This window comes from Cavia porcellus, unplaced genomic scaffold (genome assembly GCF_034190915.1).
Source record: "Cavia porcellus strain 051 isolate PalLab524CR breed Dunkin Hartley unplaced genomic scaffold, mCavPor4.1 scaffold_23, whole genome shotgun sequence".
NCBI lineage: Eukaryota > Metazoa > Chordata > Mammalia > Rodentia > Caviidae > Cavia > Cavia porcellus.
Genome location: NW_026947506.1, coordinates 46,062,286 through 46,068,074, shown reverse-complemented (window position 1 = coordinate 46,068,074; position 5,789 = coordinate 46,062,286). Strand labels below are relative to the sequence as shown.

The window sequence follows — 5,789 nt, the reverse complement described above, 5'->3', positions numbered from 1 at the left end:
TATAACAAAATTATTTCAAAATTCATTTAAATCAGAAAGATAAATGAATCTAAAAGTGCAGATTTTCAAAAAATTTTATTTCATGAAAAAACAAAACAAAATTGCATAATAATAAGAAAATAACACTAGCTATTGCATGTGTATCATTATCTTTGATGTAGTTACTCAAAAGAAAAGACATACACCAAAAAGGTTTATTGGAAAATAATCAAGACAACTCAGACATACATGAAGTTTAGAAAGACACATAAATATGTCTTTAAGCGCATTTATGATGAGACTGTCACATACATTGAATTATAAGCATTAATATACATGAAGGCCAAATTAAGTGGAAAGAAATGAAAAAGCAGTACATCTTCCAACCGATGTGCCAAAATTAAACTCTTAAAGAACATATGGAAGTGAGAAACACTCCCTCCCCTGACCACAAAGAAAGCTTAAAACACCAGAGGAATGTGGAAGCCCACACCTGTAATTTCAAACACTCTGGGAAGCTGAGGCAGGAGGGTCAGTTCCACCTGGCTTGGTAACTTCGTGACTTATTGAGACCTTGTCTCAAAATAAGAAATAAAATGAGGCTGGCCATGTAGCTGAGTGTGAAGCCCCTGGATTCATTTTTCAGGAAACACATACACACACGCACACACTCATACAACGAGAGAGAGAGAGAGAGAGAGAGAGAGAGAGAGAGAGAGAGAGAGAGAGAAGAGACAGACAGAGACAGACACAGAGAGAGAGAGACACACACACAGAGGTTCTTTTTAGATGATGGAAGTATTAGATTAGGAAATAAAATTGATCTCATAAAAATTTAAATCATATTTTAAAAAATATTTATTGTCATTTTGTGAATATATACATACAAAAACATATTCACAAAATGTATTTTGTGAACAAATACAGCTAGATGTACATAGATAGGTGATAGGTAGATGATAGAGGGAATCGCCTACCACACTCATTCCAAGGGTGCCACTCGGGAGCCGGGCACACATGCCATGTCACGCAGCTGCCACCACCACTGCTAAGTGTGTGCCAGCCCATTTAAAAGCCAATGCCCACCAAGGAGCCACTCCATTCACCCCTGACCACAGCCCTTGCAGTTCACTAATTTATTTTCTACCTCTTCAGTCTTCCTGTTCTGTGTCTTCCTCACAAAGAGGGCCAGCCAGCTTAGTGTTAACCAAAACAAGGCAAAATTCATGTCCACACCAAAACCTGCCCACCGATGTGGATGGCAGCTTTATCCATAATTGCCCAAACTTGGAAACCATTAGGGTGCTTTCAGCAGGAATGTGGAAAAAGAAACACCTGACAATGGAACATTACTCCATGGTTTAAAGCCACACAAAGACCTGAAGGAAACTCGAGTATACATTACTATAGGAAGGAAAGGTACGTACTGCGGGATTGAACCACTTATATGAATTCTAGGAAAGGCAACTTATGGAGAAAGTGAAAAGATCAGAGGCTGACAGGTGCTGGGGAGAGGTAAGGATGAACAGGCAGAGCACAGAGGGTTTTAATATGACGAAATTACCCGCATGATCTGGCCGTGGTGGCCCCCTCCATTGTTATACACATAAGCCCATAGTGGTACCCTACTGGCCTGAACTCAGCTGTAAACCAGGTCTTTGGGTCACACTGATGAGTCAGTGTAGGGCCACTCGTGGTGACACGTGTGCCATTTGCTGTGGGTTGTTAATTGTGGAGGAGGAAGCTATGCATGGGTGGGCGATAAGGGAAATCTCTGTATCTTCTTCTCCATTTTGCTTCGGATCTAAAATTGCTAAAAAAATAACAGCAATTAAAAAACAAAGGAAAAGCGCGGAAGTTGTAGGTCTGTTCTAGAAGGCCAAAGGTAAATTATTGTAGAAAATCAGGTCTCAGGAGCTTTGAATTCGCAAGGTTGGTTGCAAAATGGCAGATTAATACTAAGTTGGCTCCCGCCCTCAAATTAAATTTGGGGAAGTTGTGGGAGCTAAGCAGAAACACATAACAAAAGCGGGCATGAGAATCTCTTTGGGGGCTGAGGGCTGCCCTGAACCCCCTCAGGGGCAGTGGGTTACTGCTGCTGGGGGGAGGCGCTGGAAGGGTGCCCTGTCAGACGAGAGAGAGGGCAGAGAGATGTGCCACTTACTTCTCTGCTCACACTGTGTGACCTGGGGACAAATACTGCTCCTTCCAATTTTTCCCTTTCTCTCCCTTCCGCCTCTTCCCTCCCTTTCACCCCCTCCTCCTTCTTTCTTTCTGTTCTTTTCTCTCATACATTCTTAACAAGGATTCAGACCACAGACCCCAGCGTCTGTTGGATGATAACAGAGCTGGAGAAGAACTTGCTCAGTGTGGGTTGCTGAACACACAGGGTAACCAGCCTTGCAACACCCTCACAAGTCCCCCTAGCTAGAAAATTACACCTACAGGGACAGTGCCCCGCCCTGCATGCCGTACCCTCAGAGTCTTCCTCTCATCTGAGAGTGTGTCCCCCAACTCTAGGGGCCGATGGAAACAAATGGCTGGTTCCTACCCTGTTTCTGCTGCAGGAGGCTTAGGGGACGGCCACACTGTACACCTAGCTGGGTCCTCGGTGCTGCTGGAGTCCATTCCTGGAGAACCACTGTGAAAAGCTTAAAGGGAAACCTAGTCAATGAATGCCCTGAGGTTCTGCATGTGGGAACTTGGTCTTGTTTCTACTCTCTCCCCTTGCTGCAAGCCCCTGGAGAACACTGAAGGGTAGAGTTCGCCTTTCCTAATGCACTGGGGAGTAGTCTCCGCACTAGCAAAGGAGTGCGTCAGACTGGACTTGTGAAGATCACAGCTATGTCACATAACAGACACAACAGCACTGAGTGAGGTAGCAAACACCAGCTGACAGCATGGCAGAGCACTCACGAAAGGGTGCTGCATGCAGACAGAAGGGCCCTCACCTTCTTTCCCAGCAGGCGGCACCGGGCACACTGAGAAGATCTTGCTGCACCCTTTCTTCCCCAAAGGACCCCAGAAGTAGCTGCATCCTGACCAGGGTCCTGCTCCTCTCTCCCAGGAGCCAGACATTGAGCAGTCATTAAATCCCACCTCTGTGGACGGTTCTGGAAGCCCTTTGGCATTTCCCTCTCTTGAGAAGGAAGCTAGGAAGCACCAGTGTGGAGCTGGGGGGCAGAAGGGAAGGAAGGAAGCTAGTGAGCTGCTTGGGGGCCTTCATGGCCGGTAACCACTGAGGGAGAGCGTGCAGCATGCATGGCTGGGGACCATGGACTTGCTTAGCCCAGAGCAGAAGGCTGCTTTTTGGGTGAGGATGTTCCTGCACTTCCTGCCTCCAGGTATGAATGTTCCTGCACTTCCTGCTTCTGGGTATGAGTGTTCCTGCACTTCCTGCCTCCAGGTATGAATGTTCCTGCACTTCCTGCTTCTGGGTATGAGTGTTCCTGCACTTCCTGCCTCCAGGTATGAATGTTCCTGCACTTCCTGCTTCTGGGTATGAGTGTTCCTGCACTTCCTGCCTCCAGGTATGAATGTTCCTGCACTTCCTGCTTCTGGGTATGAGTGTTCCTGCACTTCCTGCCTCCAGGTATGAATGTTCCTGCACTTCCTGCTTCTGGGTATGAGTGTTCCTGCACTTCCTGCCTCCAGGTATGAATGTTCCTGCACTTCCTGCTTCCGGGCCTGGATATTCCTGCTTCTGGGTATGGGCGTTCCTGCACTTCCTGCCAGGTGTGCAGGTGTGTGTGTGTGTGTGTCTGTGTGTGTGTGTGTGCACATGTGCCTATGTGTGCATGTGTGTGAGTCCAGAAGACAGGAAGACACTCACATTACTTTGTCCAACTTCTTCCCAGTTCCCAGAAGTCTAAGTAGGGCTCCATGTGTGCATAGGGAAGTCTGAATCTGACCAGAGAAATATCTGCTTCCTTCTCTGGTTATTGCTGCCTGAAATTTGTAAGTAGGATGTGACCTTCATTAGAGATGCGAAATTTAAAACTGAGGAAAAGTATACTAGTTCTCATGAACCCAGATAAGGGACTCCGGGGCCGTGAACCCCTGAAACTGCCGCTTTCTGTGTCTGAGGCTTTGTGTGGGAGCCATTGGGGATGAGGAGAGGTGTACAGCCCTTATGAGGGTGTCAGCCAGGTTTGGAGTCGCAACTGCACTCTGCTCCCTGCACCAAGGCTGGGAACCCCCATCCAGTGTGGAGGAAATGTGTTCACATTGCTATGTGATCTGTCCACTCAGCAAAAGTCCACAGTTTGTCTTCCCTAGGGGATTGGGGAGGGTGCCAGAGGCGGAGGTCATATCTGCATGAAGAATAGGGCCCCCAAAAGAAGACAGGGACTTTCCAAGCTACCATGACACTTCGAGCTTTCAGCCTTGTGTCTTGGGACCCTGGTAGCTGGTAATAGCTGGCTAGCAGCTTTTTATATACATTTTTACCTGGTCCAGGAGATTACACACACCCAGCTTCATCCCAGACACAGCCACCCAGCTTACTGGGAGAGCCAGGGTTGCACTGAACCTTGACTTTCTCTCTGTCTCCTTCCTTTCCCTTCCTTCTTCTCCCTCTTCAATCTTTTCTTCCCTTCCAGTGCTTTCCTTCCTTTCTTTTCAACCTTCATCCTTAAATATCCACCTATCATTTGTTCACCCACACGCTATCAATGGTCCACCACTCCCTGCCAGGTCCTGAGCCTAGGGAATGCTAAACTAGGCTGCCTTCACTTAAGGACAGACATGAAATCAGATCACTCAGTGACAACAGCAGAGGCGATGAACATCTTGAAGGCCTCAAGGAAGGCAGGGGCTGCTTCATAACCCATTTGGTGATGAAGGGATCATGAAAATCTGGACATCACCACACAGCAAAGCATTCTCTATTGCATACTCAGCCTTTGAGAGTTCTTCCCAGGGGTGACAGAGGTTGTTTGTTATGGCTGAATGTACAAAATTCTGGGCACAGGTTAGTATTGAGAAGAATCTTACGCAGAGGACCATGTGACAGTGAGTGGATTCACTGGTGACCTAACCCACAACCTGGTAAACATGGGCTGCTATCAACACACCTTGAAAAGCCTCAGGCCCATTCAAAGCTTCCTTATGTACAAGGGCATATTAGGGCATAACCTAACATGAAAGGTGGAAATTCTGGGGAAGGATGTGGGTATTCCAATGACCTCATCTTCAGAGTTGTCATTTCTTACCCTATGGGAAGACAAAGCTTTTTTAATTAATTCAAGTCCATGAAAGATACCAGGTATTCTCTACCATAGACAGGTGTAGGGTCCACTAGAGGCAGGGCAGGTATCTTTTTTTTCTTTCTTTCTTTTTTTTTTTTTTTGATACCAGGGATCAAACTCACAACCTTGTGCTTGCCAGGCAGGTGCTTATGCTGCTGAGCTAAATCCCCAGCCCCTGAGGGCAGGTATCTTTATTTTAATCATCCTCCCCATCAGACCAAGAACAGTCTTCTAATGCAAAATAGGATGGTTATATGTATTGTGATAAACAATACAATGAATGTTTAAATATTTAAAAATTATTACAGTAAAAGATACATTGCCATGAATCCCTCTCAGCATATGCCAGCTTACTTCAAACACATGAATCCTATCATTCCAGCTGCCTTCTGAACCAGTCTTAGAACACTCCCTGTGCCAGAGTCTTTGGTTTAGACTGTCGTGGTTGGCTCTGTGTCTTAAACTGATTCAAAAGATTTCCTTTCATGGTCATTTTGACTTTGAGGAAGAGGCAGAAGTTACACAGTGCCAGACCTGGCAAATAAGGTGTGTGAGGACACA

The 5,789-nt window shown here is 46.4% G+C and overlaps 1 long non-coding RNA gene across 1 annotated transcript; it reads right to left on the bottom strand.

Annotated features, from left to right (window-relative positions):
• Positions 1–355: 355 nt before the first annotated feature.
• On the bottom strand, positions 356–3,344 carry LOC134472375 (uncharacterized). The gene is made up of 3 exons (XR_010042180.1): positions 2,931–3,344; positions 2,531–2,630; positions 356–1,792 (listed from the first exon to the last, which is right to left on the bottom strand). It is a non-coding gene; the product is annotated as an uncharacterized LOC134472375 (long non-coding RNA).
• Positions 3,345–5,789: the final 2,445 nt, after the last annotated feature.